The following is an 18,957-nucleotide window of genomic DNA, read 5'->3' as shown; positions in this document are numbered from 1 at the left end:
TGTTCCAAAACTCTCAATCAATTGATTGCTTCCTAAGCAGAACCAAAACGGCCCAAGATATTGCTCATGAGCTTAATGTAGACTCTCTTGCTCATGGGTAAGGGCCTTCTTGTTTTCCAATTTTTTCACAGCTCCTTCCTTCTGAATATTGATTTTCTGTAGCAGCCATGGAGAGTCTTCCAGCGGTACCTGCCACAGTCTGCATTTGTATGTGTGGCTCAAGCACTAAACTCAGCCACATGGCTGTCCCTGCAGCTGGCATGCCCTTCCCCCATCGTGACCCTGATGATATCCTAAACATTGGCCTCTTTGAGAATGGTGATAATAAACAGGAGGAAAAAATAATGATGGAGAAGAAGAACATGTACTGAGTTCTCACTATGTTCCAGGTCCTGTGCTAATGGCTTGATAGAAAGGAATAAGACATGGAGCTTCCTGGGTAGAGCTCTTAGCATGATCTTGGTATGGTGAGAATTCTGATAAAGAGATGTGACCCAGAAGAGGGAACATTTTGTTCTACTATTAGTGTCAGAGAAGACCTCACAGGAGAGCTAGCACTTGATCTGAACCTTGAAGGGTGATGGATGCATATGATCATTTATTCATTGTCATTCATTATTTCAGCCATGTATCAAATACCAATTTCAGCTGGGCTTTTGGCTAAGCACTGGGCATATTAAGATGACCAAACTTAATCTATGCACCCCCATACACAGTCTAATGGCGAAGGGAGACACACAGAAGGGACTACCAGGTATAGAAACTGTTGCACATTTAAAGTGCAATTGGATTATTCATGAAAACAGCACCTAAGTCTGCATGTGAGAATTAAGGGAACTTCATATAGGAAGTAATATTTGAGCTAAATTTTTAATGAAAATAAGCCATTTGCCAGGTACTTTCTATGTGCCAGGCATTGTGCTCCATACTTTACGTGCATTAACTAACCGAATCCCCATAACAACCAAGAAAGTTAGGGAACATTCTCTTCTTCATATGGAGGAGGCAACTGGAAACTAACAGAGAAGTTAAGTGACTTGTGAAAATCTGTAGGTTGTACGTGGGAAGCCAATATTCAGAATATCAAGTAGTCAGTATCAGGTCCACTTGATGCCAAAGTCTTGACTCTTAGCTCTTCTCTATACTGCCTGAGTTTCACTGTAATCCAGGAGAGATCCAAAATAGAGAGAATTCTAAGCAGAAAATACTTCACATACACAGGTAGAGAGATGTAGAAGAACCAGAAGATGTGGAAATGAATTTTTAAAAAATTTTTTGGGGGGGTGGCTGACTAGTACAGAGATTGAACCCTGGACCTTGGTGTTAACTATGCCATGCTCTAGGTAACTGAGATAACTGGACAGCCTCAGCCAACAGCTTGAGAAACCCAACAACAAGTGCTGCTGGTGGAGAAGGAATTGGGTTAAAATGAAAGCTGAAGTACACAATGAAGGAGATAGGGGCAGGAGAGGGGGTTCAATCATGCCGCTGGCTTTTTGTGCTATGTTGAGTAGTTTGGGTTTTATGCTGTAGTCTACATGGAGGCACAGAAAGATTTTGAGCAGGAGCAAGATAAATCCAGATCTGACCATGGACAGATGGATTAGGGCAGAGGCTGGAAGCTTTGAATGCCAAGCTAAGGAGTGTTTGCAGTTTTGTGCAAATGTATTGGCAAGAGTTAAAAGAAACCCTCTCTGTGGTTGTCAATCTAACCCATTGAAATGGAAGGTTTTTGAGTTTATTTGATTTCAGAAAATGATATATTCTTTAGGGTTTTTTTTTTTTTTTTTCCTCCCACTCTCTCTTCATTTTCCCCCTGGACTGCATATCATTGCATGCAGTGGCCTGCAGGTTCTCAGTTTTCACCGAGAAATGTACATTTGGGGTTGTTGGGCCTGTAAAACATGAAATTAACCAGTGTCATATCTTTCACGCCCTCCTCCCTGCTCACCCAGGAGCCCAAATTAAATTTCACACTGCACAATCCAAGCAGCTGACATGCTCCACAGACAACCAGCACACGGCTTTGATGGCCACAAGGTGTACATCTCTGTCACCAGGCTTCATGTCAGCTCTGCCACATCTGTTTTGATGGCAAAATTTAGCTGATTTTGGACTTGGTTTAAAGCTGCTGTAAACTCCCCCAGGACCATCGTAACCTGTCCCCAAGTGTGTGCATTGCCGTTTACAGCTTACAAAGCAGCATCCATGCAGGTCTGCAGAGCAAGGAGTATTAAACACACTGTGCAGGTTGGGAAACCAAAGCTTTGAGAGGTAGCCACGGCCACACAGTGAGCTCAACACAGGATAGTGGTCTTTTGGCTACGTGGAAACTCCCAATGACACCTTCAGATGAGAAGCTTGCAACAGTAAGAAAATACCTCATAAAAAGCCTGTCTCTCGATAATTTCCTAAAAGTGAAAATTGTCACTTTTTTCCCCTTTCAATCTCTCCCTTATTTTGGATCCCATCGTTTTTTTCTAATTTTATCATTATTATTCCCAAGGCCCTTGCAATATCTTTTTCTCTCACTGTTTCCAGATCGAGCTCAATGACATTCCTGCTACCTGGACTCTACTCTACCCACCTAAACTCTCTGCTCATAAACCAAGAACACCCATCTGTCCGAGTCTTTTTCATTTTCAACCTCAACTAAAATTCCGCATCCACAAAAAATATATAGTTTTTTGTCATCATTATCATTTATCTCTCACTACGCGATGGTCCCATCAACTGGACTTCTCACAATACATCTATTAGAGGTGGCTGTGTAGTTCACTCTGTAAACACACTGCCTGAGGCTAGGGCAATATCTAGTTCACAGTGGATCTTTATGCAAAGCAGTGTTTTGCATATAGCATACTGGCTTCACTCAATATACCAAATCAAAAGTGTTACTGTGCTCCATCTTTTAGAGCCTTTCTGGGTAAGAGTGTCTAAACTGGTTTAAGAGATTACCCTGGTGATAGATAGTTAATCTCATAATAAACTTAGAGAATGCATCTGATGGGTCCTAATTAGTAATATTTCTTTGAGGATTTCTTTACACTTTATGTGCCTAGAACAGTAAATCAACAAATTTGGGGTGCGTGGGAGGGTCCAGGGAAGAAAAGGAGAGAAGGCAAACCTTTCTAATGGTGAAGAATAGTCAAACTGAAAGGCATTTTTGAGTTTATCTAGTCCAAAATGTAATGCCTTCTACATCATTCTCCCCCAAATAAACTCTCTTTTAATTGTGTTTGAAGTTATTCTGGAGCAAGGAGGTCATTATCTCACAAGGCAGCTTCTCTCAGGGTAGAATCTCATTGTGAGAGACAAACTTCCTTAATTGAGCCTAAATTTGCATTTTTTCCCAATGCAATGGCCTGGTCCTGCCCTCTGGAATTCCATAGCACAAGCCTAGGTACTCCTTCCATGACACGCACTTTCAAATATCTAAAGACAACTCTCATGCCTTCCTCAGTTTTTACTTTGTTCACTCCACCCATTTTGCAGAAGGTCTTGCCTCTTCTACATGTGAGAACTTGGAGAAAATGTGCCATCTATGAGGAACAGGCACTGAATTTGCTGGTGCCTTGATCTTGGACTTCCCAGACCCCAGAACTGAGCAATAAATTTCTGTTTCTAAATCACCCAGTCTAAGGCATTTTGTTGTAGTAACAGAAACAATGAAGACACCAAGATAACAGAAAGTTAGAGCCATACCTCCTGTCTTGGTGGCCTTTCCATTATACCATGAGGAGTGTGATGTTTCAAGTGTCAAGCTTCATGTGCCTACCTGGCTGGGCCATATCACCCAGCTATGCAATTAAACACTGATGTGGGTGTTCCTATGAAGGTGTTTTGTAGATGTGGTTAAAATATGCAATCAGTTGATTTCAAAGAGATTATTCTCCATAATCTGGACCTCGTGCTGTCAGTTGAAGACCTTAAGAATAAAGCTGAGGATTTCCTGAGGAAGAAGAAATCCTACCAGTGGACTGTGGCTCCTAGTCTAGAATTTCCAGTAAGCTAGCCTGCCTGATAGATAGATAGATAGAGATATACACATGTACAAGGATACTTGAAAAAATTGGTGAAGAAATAGAACTGAAAGATGGTATGAATCTTTCCATGAACTTTTAAAAATACCCTCGTGTGTGTGTGTGTGTGTGTGTGTCCTACTGCCCCTGCTTCTAGACTGCTTCTGCTTTTACTTCTCTCCTTGAAGACTGACTGATACAAGGAGCTTTACCCCAAAACTTGATTATATGAGGGAGGATTTCAGACCCCAAGACAGGACTGGAAATGGAGACATTTATAGAACGAGAGCCTTTGAACTCCTCTCGCCAGCTGCCGTAGAGGAAGCTGTTTCCTCTAAGTCCAGGGCTGGCCATGGCTACATTGCTGGGCTGGTGGCTGCCCAAGATCTTAATGGAGCCCTGAGCATTCATGAGGACGTGTAGGTAGAGGGAGCCATGCCCTTCCTATGCTCTCGGGAGAGAAGCCGGCTCTGTCTCCTTCACGAGTAGGACTTTAGCTCCTCCTTCTGTTGCACTAGGCCCCACATCTGGGAGAAGGAGCAGACTAGACCACATTTCTCCCCCAGGCTAATGAGATATATCAGATGCAGGTGACACTTGGGTCAGGCAAGCACCTGCTCTTCGGAGGCCTGAGGCATTCTACTAACCTGGGAAGGAATTTGCTGCTGCAGCTTATGCTGGAAAGGTTAGCCGAGAATTCCTTGCAGGGTTTAAGACTTGGAATACTTTTAAAACTAGCCCCTCTCTCCTGGGACACTAATAAGTGCAGGATTCACTGGGGATGGAGGTGAAGAGAGGAAAGATGAGATCCTGGAATCAGTTCTCTTATAGCTGAGAGGCAGTTAAGTGGAGTGATAAGAGCATGTTTTTGTTTTGGGCTGTGTAAGGCCTGATTTTAGATCTCTCACTTACTAGTTTTGTCACTCCTCTGAGACTCAGTTTCCTCTGAGCTGTAAAACAGGGATAAAAATGCAACTTCTTATAGGATTGCTAGAAGGCTGAACTGACACACGCAAACATACATAACACACGTAAACACATATGACATTTAAACATCCTGGCACATAAGTGCTCAATAAATGAGCACTTCTGCTATTGCTGATTTTTTTTTATCCTTAGAACATTTGACTGATGTTTCATTTATCCTGAGCCATGATTAGCAAATATTACCCTTAGCAGATAGGATAGTGATGCAGAGCACGGTTTATCATCATCATGCAAACTAGAGTCTCTCCCTCTTTGTGACTTGGAGCAAGTAGTTTGATTGCTGTCTCAGTAAGTTCATAAGAATATGGGCATAATAATAATATCCAGTATGTTGATATAACATGGTAGACATGAGAATGGGCACTAGAGTCAAACTGCCAGAATTTGAGTCCCACTTCTGTTCCTTGATAGCAGTATGACCTCAGGCAAGTAGTTTAATATCTCTTTCCTGCAGTTTCCTCATTTATAAGCTAGAGATGACAATAGTGCCTACCTCACAGGGCTGTTATGGGTATTGAATGCATTAATATGTATAAAAAGATTGGAAGCATGCCTAGCACTTAGTAAGAATCTAATAAATGATGACTATTCCCATTGTACTTTGAGTAAGGATTAGATGAGATGATGTCTTTAAATACCTGGTACCTAGCAGGTGCACAATAAAGAAAAGTGTTGCAGTAGTTGTTATTATTCATAATACTGATAATAATAAGGACAATATCATGATATTCTGACTTCTGAAGACTTGATACGCTTTCTATAAGGTAAGGTTCATCACTATGTCTTCTCTGTTTTAATCGCTTTTAACTTTCTGGAAGATTAATCTGGCTGAGTCTCGGCTCTGTGTGACTTATCTGTCAAAATAAAGTCGTCAGTAACTTCCATCTGCAGAATAAAACTCAAGCTCTGGGCTTCTTTAACCTCCATAATCTCTCTCTCAATGATCTTGTCCAGATTTATTTTCTTGTCTTATACTATTCCTCATCTCTTCTCTGCTTTCATTGCATGGTCTGTGTGCTCCTTCAGCACAAAGTGAGTGTGTGTCTCTCGATGGACCTGAGACTGTATTTCTGAAATGGTGTCAGCCTGGACAATGTATCATATAACCATAATAGCAATCAGGCATCAGTTGCCTGCTGTGTACCAGACACTGTACTGAGTACCTTCTGTATAGCCTTTCCTTCCCATTTAATATTTGCAGTGACCCCATGAGGTGAGAATCATTCTTCTCTTTTATGTGTGAGGTGTCCAAGGCTCAGCCAAGTTAAATGACTTGCCCAAAGTGCTACAGCTAGTTCATGGCAAAGTTTCTCATGAGCTTCATTGTCTTACATTCCTGGCTCCTCATTCATTTAAAAAAAAAATTATTTCAGTATAATGTGCACAGAAAGGGAAAATATAAATGCATGGTTTGATAAATGTTTATAAACTGAATGCATCTGCACACTGAAATCAAGAAAGAGAACGTGAACAGTACCCCAAAAACCCCTCTCATGATGCCTTTTAGTCACTGCTTTCCTGAGGGTAACCACTATTGTGATATCCAACAAATGTGTTATTTTGCTGGTTCTGTCCTTTATATAATGGGAATCGTGCAGTACGTATTCTTGTGTGCCTAAATTCTTTAGCTCAACATACATGTGTGAGACTCATTCATACTGTAGTCTTCAACTGTAGATCATTTATTCTCATTCTTGTAGAATAGTTTATATAGGGTGACCTACAAATTCAATGTTGGTGTGAACAGAGAAACATCTATAAATCTGAATAAGCATCCCAACACTTAACAATTGGAAAGACAGGATTGATACTATGCATATAAGCAGGCTGTAAGTGTGTTAAAAAGTGATGGGATAGGGCCGGCCCCGTGGCGCCCTCGGGAGAGTGCAGCGCTTGGGAGCACAGCGACGCTCCCACAATGGGTTCAGATCCTATATTGGAATGGCCGGTGCGCTCACTGGATCCCCTTACCGGTCAAAAAAGACAAAAAAAAAAAAAAAAAAGTGATGGGATAAACTAACATTCTTCAAATTTATTACCTGATCACATATTATTTTTTAGAAATTTATTGTAGTGAAAATGCTTAGCATGAGATCTATATTAATGAAATTTTAAGTGTACAATACATTATTGTTGACTGTAGGTGCAATGTTGTACAGCAGATCCCTAGGGCTTATTCATTCTGCTTGATTGAAACTATTTCTGTCAATTGGTACCTGCCCATTTTCCCCTTCCTCTAGTCCCTGGAAACCACCATTCCACTCTTTGATTCTATGAGTTTGACTATTTTAAATACATCATATAACTGTATTATATTAAAGTCAGTGTCTAATTCAGAGCCCACCAGCTTACATACATAATTATGAAATTTGAAATATTTCAGAGAATTTTTTGGAAAGATATGAACCTCAAATTGAGCACAGAGTGAAGTATTTCTGCCCAAGAGTCAAAGGTCCCCAAACCTGCCCACTACTCTTTCCTTACTGACTCTCTGACCTCCATGATCCAGACACTGCCTGTTTCCCTCTGTCTGAGCTGCCCCCCTCAGGATGCAATACCACAGGCTGCCTAAAGTTGTAGCTTCTGCCAGGACATCCTGCTCTGCAGCTCCTATGTACCCCTTCAAATATTGTTGGGTATTAGTGTAGTTCCTGGTTTCCGGATAGTGCTGCCATGAGCATCCTAGTACCCATGGATGCATATCCGTTCTTATGTCATCTGTAACTCTGCATTAAATTTGAGCTGCATGCTGGAGTTGTTAGATGACCAAGCTGCATGCACATTCTCTTTCTAACAAGCAGTAAAAATGGGCAGACACTTCCATGCAGACAATATTGCTGTATTATTTTTGACTATGAGTGGTCTTTGGAAGATATTGAATCTGGTGGCTAGTTACTATCAAAAGTATCTCCTCAGTGTCAATTACACTAAGCAAAAAAAGTCTGTTTTGGCAGGTGTTCTCGAACATCTTACAGTGAGTCATGAATTATCTCCATTCAACAGGTTAATTTAGACAGCTATTTTAGGGGACCTTAATCAGCCAGCTCAACTGCAGGCCTATCAGAATGTAGTTTTATTCAATAATAAGAGTGACATCTCACATTTGAAGAACAATTTATAATTTAGAAAGTACTTTTTGCATGTGTTTCTGAATGTAATTTGCATACTCCTGTATATTTTTATCAATATCCCTATGCAGCAATTTACAAACCAGAAAACAGATTCAGAGGTGCAGCTCTAGCCCAAGGTTACAAGCTAGGACTTTTATGCAGCACTGTTGACCATAAATGCCCTGTTAGAGACTAAAACAAGATATTTATTTGGGTGCCTTTTTTTCTAAAACAAACTATGCTGTCTACCATAAGTAAATCATTGGACACTTTATGCATGTACCCCACAAGTAAATGTTAGAATAAAAATAAAATAAAAATAAGAAAAAAAACATTTATCTGGATGCCTACATAATCCTCCTGTAGATAAGATTATCTGGCGACTCTTACCCTAAAGAAAAATAAATGGAGCTTAAGTAGTCTTTCTTATTCTACTCAGAAATGCGAGTCCTCCACCAGCTACTCAGTTATTTCTCAGCAGATATTTCTATACCAAGATGGCCCTAGGAAGGCCTTTTAGAGCAAGCTATAGAGAAACTGCAAATCCACAAGCTGTAGTCCATCAAAATTAGTCAGGACTACCTGACACTCCATCCCTGATTTCCCCAATCCTGTTACTTCTGGATTCTAGTTCTAGAAACTACACTGCTCAGCATGAACTATCTTTCTCTTCTGAATCTCAGTAACTGATCTAATATCACTCTTGATTGTGCCCATATCTCCCATGGGTTGTCTCACTGCTCTGGTGTGCATCCAGGTTTGAGTTCTGCTATTCTCTTCCCTCTGCCTATCCAAAGGCTAGGGAAGAGTCAAGGCTATTTTACGTGAGGAAATATTTGTCTGCCTACAGTTATCCCTCTGTCTACCTGTCCACACCTGTGCTGAAGTGTGCTGCACTTCATTTCAAATGAAAATAAAAAAGTCTGATTCTTAAATTCTTCCAATGGAATGACTATGTGGTCCCTTTCCCATCTGGAATCTAAAACACAAAATTTTCTCTTTGATGAACAGCTGGATTATCTATATCAAGGATCAGCAAACTTTTTTGTAAAGGGCTCAGATAGTGAATATTTTAGGCTTTTTGCACCATTTTGTGTCTGTGACAACTACTCAACTTTGCTATTGTAGCATAAAGGCAACCATATACAATAAGTAAAGAATGAGTGCAACTGTATTCTAATAAAATTTATAAAAACAGTCAGTGGGTCAGATTTGGCCTGGAGGCCATAGTTTTCAGACCCCTGATCTATAGGACCAGTTCTGGTTAGAGAATCCTACCATCAATTTACTGCAATCTAGAATCTGCCAAAGATTAGTTATGACATCTGATGTTTGGCTGCAGAGTCAAATGGCTACGTTGATTTCTCTCATTCTAACCCTCTCATGTGATAGGTTGCATATGGGTTTGGTGAAGTTTCAACACAACATTTCTGCATTGATTTTGAAGGGAAGAAATGCCTAAGGGCAAGATGAGGTAAGGAAAAAGTTGAAATGACTTTGGCTGCAATCAGAAATCTTGACTAACAGTAGATTAACCCAAAGGAGATTTATTATTCCTAGAATTAGATCAGAGTCAGTTGACCTCAGGATAGGTTGAGTGGCTCTGAGATTGTCTTTAGGTCACAAGACCCTAGCATTTTTCTTCACAGCTACCTTCACCATATTGGCTTCTCATTGGTTTATCATATGTCACCTCATAGTTTCAAGATAAATATGTACCTCCAAACATCACATCCTCACAAGTCTGTGTCCAAGAATAAAAAGAGGGAATTAGCAAAGGACTTTCGTTTTATGCAAATTTCTCTTTTTATGAGAAATGCAATTGCTTCCCCAGGAGTCTCCCAAAAAGACTTTGCCTCATATTAGCCAGAATTAGGTCACGTTCTCACCCCTCGCCAGTCACTAGCAAAGAAGAATGGGGACAGTTCAATGGCTTAGAACAACAGGATTCATTCTTTAGGAGTGAGTACTTACCTCCCCCTGAATGAAACTGAGTATTACGTTCAAGGAAGCAGGGGAGGAGGGAGAAGGAAATCTGGGGATGGCTGCTGGGTGGAAAACCGGGAGTTCCTAGCTTGGAGAATGTGAGGAACGTACTAAGACACCAAGGCCCCTGTGAAGACAGTGGAATGCAGGCCCTGCTGGGAAGGTGATGGTGAGGTCCTGCCTTGAATTTGAGCTCCACATGAACCATGGTTCTCCATCACAATGGTTCTAAAACATTAGTGTCCCCAAGAATCCCTAGGAGCTCTTGTTAAAATGCAATGTCCTGGGCCCCAGCCCTGGGAATTCTGATTGATTAATTTTGGAGAGGGGCTAGGAATATATTTTTGAACACGTCCTCAGGACACTTTGGTGCAGATAGTCTGCTGCTCACACTGTGAGAATCAATCACAGTATGATTTTGAAGCCTTAATGAGAGTGACATACAAGTTGGAAACAACTGTCATTTTAAACTTCCGGTTTGTCTTAAAAGCAAAGATGCAAACATGTAAATACTGGGGGCATACTGCTTCCCTTTGTGCTGAGAAAGAAATAGGCTTGGACTTTTTTAACCACATGAATATTAAGCCAAAATGCCTATATCAGGTGTACCTCCTGCTGTGCATATATAGAGTTGCAAGACTGAACATGAAATCAAGGTAATTTATATAGATTTATGGTTTGTAAGCTTCCTGGTATTTCCATTCACAGCATAGAACAGGGGTTCCAGAGAAATTTGAGTTTGATACCAAATGTAAATTTAGATAATATTCTAAACTTCTTAGCCTCCGAGTCCACGTATATGAAATAAAGGGAAATAATTTACCCATGATGTATCATAAGGTGATATTTCAAAAATTATTTTTAAAAAAATATTAAGAAAGAAATTATACATTTAAAGTATTTATCATGGTGCTTGGCACCTCTAAATGCCCAGTAAATGTTAGTGCTTATTCCATTTTTGTCCTCATCATATTGATAATAGTGGTGATGGCTTTATTTATATTTACATGTTTGTAGTTATTAAGGTTGCCTTAGCAATTTTCTCATTTATAGATGTGAAACTGAGTCCCAGCTATGTAAAATAAATTGTCAAATTTCTCAATTAGTTGGCTGGGTTGGGTCTTGAACTCAACTAATTCTTGATTCTGTAATCAAATTTTCTAATAGTCCACACGTTAAATTCATAATGAACGAGTGTGACCCAGTTTCCTGGCACACAAGTTAACAAAGCACCTCACTCTGGAAAAGGCTGTTTTATTTCAGCCCCCACATTTTACTTCTCTCTCACTCTCACCAACCTTTAACCTGGCTGATATGCAGAGACCTACTGGGGTAATTAAAAAGGGGAGTCAGGGTGCTCATTGGTGGACCAGGAGACAAGTCAATGTGGCTCAATCTGCTGGGAATTGTCTGCAATCAATTTCTCCGATGGCCTGTCCAAGGCTGCAGCTGTAAAGAGTTTAGTGAGCTGATCAATGGCGGCCTTGAGTGCAGCGGAGGGAGAGACAAAGTGGTGGCGGCAGCCTCAGGGCAGTCTGCAACCAGCAGGCCTGCCCAAGTCCAAGGTCAGCCTCCTGATCCCCTTCCCCTCTCTCCTTTCTATCCAGCTCCCTGGTGGAAGCATCAAAACAAGATGGAGCAGCTGGAAACACACTAAAAATGTTCCTGGAAGCTCTGGGGGGAAAAATCCTCATTTGCTAAAGATAATAAAAATAATAATAATCTCATATTCATCATCATAACCATAATGACAGTGGTTGTAATAATGACAGGGCACCTGATTTTATCTTCTGCTCTCTGAATGTGAAAGTACACCACTATATCCAAAGGAAAGTCATTTAAGGGTCATTGTTTTGCAGCAAATGGAATTCATCACATTTAATAAAATGCTAATTGATGTGAAGGAAGGATGCCTGGTTCTACTAGTTATGTACATTTTTTTTTTTATTCACTTAAAAAATAATCAAAAAGAAAAGAAAAGAAGTAACCACGCATTACCACGTTATGGCACCTAGCATGAATTACATCTTCAACATAGTAGGTACTAACTTTACTTTTTTTAAATATGCAAAGCACTATGTTATAGGTTGTGAATACAAAATTAATGAATAAAATATGCCCCTTGCTCTCAAGGAATTTACATTCTAAAGGTAGCATGAGTTTAAACAGGGGATTATGGTGATAAAGATATGAACTAATAAGTCGTTAAGGAGAAAGGATGGATTCATTCTGATGGAGCCGCATAGTGAAAGGAATGAGGGGTAATTTGAGCTCTGATTTGAAAATTAGATACAATTTCTCAAGGTTAAAAAATCCATTCAAAGCAGAGAGAAAAAGCACAAAGGCTAAGAATGTACACAACAAGCTTGCTGGGTGCCAATGGTTGGGTGTACCTGGAATATTGGGTGCTTGAAGAGTTACATAAACGCTGGGAAAATGGGCAGGAGCTTAGAGAAGGGTCCTCATTTCATGTGAAGGAATTTACTCATTATCCTTTCCCATCTGTTGGTGTAAAGAAATTTAATATACGCAGTTTTACTGTAACAAATGCTTGCTAAAAATATTTTAAGCAAAGCAGCTTCTAAGGGGCCGTACAAAGGTCAGGCGGGCCCGAGCACACTAAACATTCCAGGGAGGGAATGACCCCCACCCAGTTCCAGGAACTGACTAGTTCCTTATCTAAAAGCCACCTGGCCAGACCCCGGGTAAGATAAACAATTGAGAAATGCGCTGTTCCTTATTGGGGTGCCAGCCAGCCTGCTAAAGCCTACCTGTAAATCTAAAGGCACCACAGATTTATTGGAGTACCAGCCTGCTAAAGCCTACCCATAAATCTAAAGGTGCCACAGATAACCAACAACTCATCCTGTCACAAAGACCTGTTCAGAAAAACTGTATAAAAGGTGCCTATACTGTAAACTCGGGGTTGCTTCTGTCCAGGAGACTAAGTGACCCCAGCATGCTGGAATAAAGTCCCTCTTGCTTGATTGCATCGGTCTCAGTCTCATGGTCTTTGTGAGGTGAGCCATCCTGGAGTGTGTGTGGGATTTGTGCATGGAGCACGGGTCTTACATTGGCAGGTGGGAACCACTAAAAATGAATAGAAGAGTGTGCAGTTGTCATAAGGAAATTGGATCTTTATAAAAAGAAAAGAAAAGAAGTGAACAAATTGTGAAGAACAGATAAGAAAACAGAGGCTCAAACAGGTTAAGTAAATTGCTCAGGACACAGCAGGCAACGGTAGCTCCTGTGCCCAACGGCTTTGACTCAAATCGCAGTGTTCTTTCCAACACTTTCTACCAGGATGGCAGGTGAGGGCACTGATTTTGGAATGAGACTGATGTGGTTTAAATCCTGTCTCTGCCACTCTGGGGCTAAATGACCATGAGAAGTTTTACTAACCTCCTTGAGGCTCGATTTCTTTATCTGTAAAATGAGGGGAAATGCCTGTCTATTGGAATAATTGTGAGAGTTAAATACAATAATGTATGTTAAGGATTTCAGCAGAGTTCTTGGCATATTGTAAGATTTTGATAGATGTTAGATGCCATTATTATTAATATTAACTTCAAATACCATCCCCATGTTTCCTTTCTGAACCTTTCTTCCACTTCTTTTGACAACTCTTTGAATACTTTAGTACCTTGGATTAATTTTAGGCATGATGATCGACTGTCCGAAGAGCTATTTTGGTTTGGAGGGACTTTCCCTCACCTTTCTGAACACACCACCCAGCTACACATCATATATCATATGAAGAATGGGTAGGGGAGATGAGAAAATTTACAAGGGCATGCAAACCGTCTTCATGTATTTTAAGAGCTGTCAATTCTAAAAGGGATAAGATATATTCCTATTTGGCTCCAAAGGTAAGTGTGACCAGTAGGTGGAAGTTATAGGCAAGTTTGTTTTGTTTTAATAAAGAAAATTCCAATGACTGGGGCTGTCTGACAATCAAATGTACTAAATTGTATGGTAGCAAGTTCCCCATCACTGAAAGGATTCAAGGTGAGATTGATGCCTGCAAAAGGTATTTTAACTGGAGACTGGGTTAAGTAATCTCGAGTGCCCTTTCATTAAAACCATGAAGTCATCCACTCAATATAAATAAAGGCATTTATAAAAGTGTTGGCATTTCAAATGAGAGATTTGATGTAGTAGGATATGCATACTGAGAGCAAGAGGCCAAATCCAGTCTGTAGATGTGTGCGTGTTTGCCGTAATAGTAGTAGACCAAATTCTTTCCCTTTCACTCCAGTCCACACCATTCCCTATTGTATTACCCTAGTGAATGTTACCCATTTACATTAACTGCCTGATCCTATATGGAAAGAACCCTAAATCAGAAGTCGGGATATTCAGTTCTGCTCTCTGGCTTCGCCAGTGATTTACTCTGTTACACTGGGTCAACAACTTTCCTGTCTCAGCCTCAGTGTCTTATCTGTACGATAAGGAAGTTGGACTCAATATCTAAGGCCACTTTCTGCTCTAGAATTCTGAAATCTATTAGTATGAGCAGAAAAACATACTCTAAAGACCTTCTTTGGAAAAGAAATGACTTTCTCTAAACTCCCTTGGAGTAGAGTAATGATGTATATTTTTATCATTCCTAAGAAATGGGTAACCATTAATAAAAACTGATTATTGTGCCATCAACCTTTGATGCTTTTCCTGGTTTCCCAAGTTACTGCAAATAATGAGATGAAACTATCCAAATATTGCCAATGTGTTTTCTGCTTTGTGGGGTTTGCACTCGACATAGCTAAACCTGCTTCTTAACTCAACCAATTTAGCCTACCAAAGGTTGATTTGTTGGTGGTTGTTGCTGTAGTTCCCCTACAGAGACTTATAGTTAAAAATATGAAAGAAATGACAAGAAAAGGAATTTGAAAGTCTAGTAAAATGGGGTGGTGGAGGGAATGTAGTAACTGCCTGAGAACATGGACAATGGTCATGTTGAAGCTTTATGTGTGAGGCTCTTTCCCTCCAAGGAGCAACTCAACTATGTGACTGGAGTCTGTTTGCTAATTGTTTGACATTGGGAGCACCTCTGTCCCCATTATAATAAAGATCTTCTTATCTGATGATATCAGGATCTATAATTGTAGGTTAATGGAAAGTCAGTTAAAGCTGAAGTATGTTGGAGCATTCAGGAGTAGTCTACTAGCTAGAAGGGTCTAATTTACAATGGGCATTAGTCATACTTCTAGAAAAAATGGAAAGTATCCAGATACTAATTAGTTCAGAAGTCACAGATGATCATATTAAAACAATTAGAAAATACAGAAAAGCAAAAATAAATGTTCTTGCTTAAATCTATTCAGAGACAATTAGCATTCATTATAAATACTTCCAGAGATTCCTCCCTGTAAATATTTTCATTTATATAATTTACACATATAATACATGTAAATATATTTTGTAATATATGTAAGTAATATAAATATATAACATATGTAGAGATAATACAAGTCAGTTGCTTTATAAACTACAGTTTACGTAATGTATGATAAGCACCTTTTAAGAGTATTAAATATATATACATATTATAATTTTATCAGCAATTTTATCTTCTCATTTTAAATGCCCAGTTATCCCCAAATGTCACCTACAATGCACTTCTATGTTTTTCAGGTTTTCTAGGATGAACATGCATTACTTATGTATTTATAAAGGTAAAAAACAGAAAAGCAAACCAAAAATGCAAATAAGGGTTAACAAGCAGCATAAGTAAAGGTTAACAGTGTGAATTTTGGAATCAAACATACCTGGCTTTCAGATTTCAAATCTCCCCATTTGGACTGCGTGATTTGGGGCAGGTTAACTAATGTAACTGAGCTTCAATTGGTTTATCTAAAAATGGAGGAAAAAAATTAATTACAGAGGGTTGTTAGAAGGATTAAGGCAACCAACGTCTGTGTCGTGCTTTGCGTAGACTTAGCAAACAATGATAGTTAACAAAAGGTAATTATCATCATCACCATCGTCAAGTTAAATGCTTTATCTGATTTTGAAAAAAACTGTATGTCAATGCAGAAAAAAATAACAAAAAGTTCTACCTTATATTCTGAAGTTCCTGACATCAGTAACTAAGAATGTTCCTTTATTCTTGAATATCATGTGTAGGGATGCCCCACTCCATTAAAAGAATATAACCCTTCCCCAAAACAAATAGCTATGACACTTTGAGTCCATGGTTGGTTAGAACTATTTAGGATGATTTACAACAATAATATAAATTTAACCAAATTGTTGGTCACACAATTTTGCTAATGACACTACAGAAGAAGTATCAATGCCCCTGTATTTTATTTTTAACTGCTTTATTGAAATATTATTTATGTATTCCAAAATTCACCCAATTTAAGTATAAAATTCAAAGCTTTTCAGTATATGTACAGGGTTATGCAACCATTATAATGATCAATTTTAGAACATTTGCATCACCCCCAAAAGAAACCCCATACTTATTTGCAGTCACTCAACATGTTTCCCCCAACCTTTTGAAAAACTATCAGACTGTTTTACAAAATGACTGTACGATTTTACATTGCTAACAGCAGTGTGTGAGGATTTCAGTTTCTCCACATATTTGCCAACATTTGTTATTATCTGTCTTTTTGACAGTTTGTTTCTGGGCTCTCAATTCTATTCTATTTATCTGTATTTCTATTTTTATGCCAATACCATATTATCTGTTTTACTGTAATTTCGTGTTAAGTCTTAAAATCCAAAACTGTGAGTACTCCAGATTTGATCTTTTTTTTTTTTCTTCCAAGATTGTTTGCTATGCCGAGTCCCTGGGATTTCCACAAGAATTTTAGAATCAGCTCATCAATTTCTGCAAAAATGTCAGATGGGATTTTGACAGGGATTGCTTTGAATCTGTAGATCAATTTTAACAATAAGTCTTTGATCCATGAGCATGACACAGCTGTTTAATTTATTTCAACAGTGTTTCATAATTTTCAGAATATAAGTTTTGGTCTTTTTGGTTAGAGTCACTCATTTTATTTTTGATGCTATTATAAATGGAATTGTTTTCTCAATTCCATTTTTAGATTGTTCATTACTATTGTATGAAAAAACAATTGGTTGTTGTATATTGATCTTGCATCTTGAATCTTGTTGAATTTGCTTATTAGCTTTTTCTTAGGACTTTCTACATACAAGGCCATATATTCTGGAAATAGAGATAGTTTATTTTTTCTTCTCCAATTTGGATGATTTTTGACTATTTTATTGCCTGAGTGCTCTAGATAGAACCTCCAGTACAGCATTGAATATAATAGTGTTGAGAGCAGACATTTTTGTCTTGTTCCTGATCTTAGGAGGAATGCTTTCAGTCTTTCAGCATGCTTTCTGTTAGCTGTGGGGTTTGCTGTTGGTGCGCTTTATAAGGTTGAGAAATTATTTTTTGTTTGTTGAGTGTTTTTATTATAAATGCAAGTTGGATTTTTGTCAAATGCTTTTTGGTGCTTATTGAAATTATTACGTGGTTTAGGTCATTTGTTCTACTTGTATTAATATGCTGTATTCCATTGATTGATTTCCATATGTTGAACCAACCTTACATTCCTGGGATAAATCTAGATCATGGTGGATAATCATTTTTATGATTGCTGGATTTAGTTTTCTAGTTTTTCTCTCTTTCTTTAAATTTTTTGCATCTATATTTATAAGGTATAAAGTGTATTGGTGTTTCTTTATTTATTTTTTTCTTGTGATGTCTGTCTGGTTTTAGTATCAGAATATTTATTGTCTTATAGAATAAGTTGGAAAGTGCTTTCTCCTCATTTTTTTTTTTTTTTTGGAGTTCTTAGTGAAAGATTGGTGTTAATTTTTCTTTAAAGACTTTGTAAAATTCATCAGGGAATCAGTTCCTGAACTCATCTTTGTGAGAATTTTTTGGTTATTAATTCTATCTCTTTTCTTGTTATTCAAATTTCCTATTTATTTTTGAGTCAGTTTCCATAGCTTGTGTCTTTCTAGGAATTTGTTAATTTATCATAGGTTATTAAATTTGTGGAATATAATTGCTCATAGTATTCTCCAGTAATTATTTTGATTTCTCCAAGGATAGTAATAACGGACCTTCGTTCATTCCTGACTTTAGTAATTTAAGTCCTTTATTATTCTTTGTCAGTCTAATTAAAGGTTTGTCCATTCTGTTGAACTTTTCAAAGAACCGAGTTTTGGTTTTATTGATTTTCTCTATTTTGTATTCTTTATTTCATTTTTTTTCCTCTGTAATCTTTGTTATTTTCTTTCTTTTGCTCACTTTGCATTTAGCTTGCTCTTCTTTCTCCAGTGTCTTAATATAGAAAGTTAGGTTATTTATTTCCCCTACACTTTGATGAAGTGTAGGCTTTGATATAATAATAGTCATGGTAGTCATAGCCACTATTTATTACCTACTGGTTAGACATGTGCATACATTATTGCTAAACTTTGTAGTAAGCCTGCGGGACAGCCATCCTTATCTCCATTTTACAAATGAGAAAACTGGGGTTCAGAGGAACAAATTGAATTGCCCAAGGCTACATAGCAGAGCCAAGAATTATATCCTGTTCTATCTAGCTCAAAATTGGTGCTGTTTCTGCTCCACTTAGAAAAAGAGTAAGGAAAAGTCATAAAATTAGAAGTTATTACATCCAAGTTTAATTGAACTAAATGCATCAGTGTAGATCCTGTCTGAAACTCGGTTTTCTCAATCATTTGCAGAGTCAGTACCTTCTTATTCTTTGGGTCTTAGCTTCTGCATCACTTATTTTGAGAGTTTCTCTGACCATCCTTCTTTAAAAAGCCCCTTCTTTTTAAGGGCTATTTAAAAGAATTTTATATTTTTTCTT

Source organism: Cynocephalus volans, chromosome 17 (genome assembly GCF_027409185.1).
Source record: "Cynocephalus volans isolate mCynVol1 chromosome 17, mCynVol1.pri, whole genome shotgun sequence".
NCBI lineage: Eukaryota > Metazoa > Chordata > Mammalia > Dermoptera > Cynocephalidae > Cynocephalus > Cynocephalus volans.
This window is presented reverse-complemented; position numbering follows the sequence as displayed.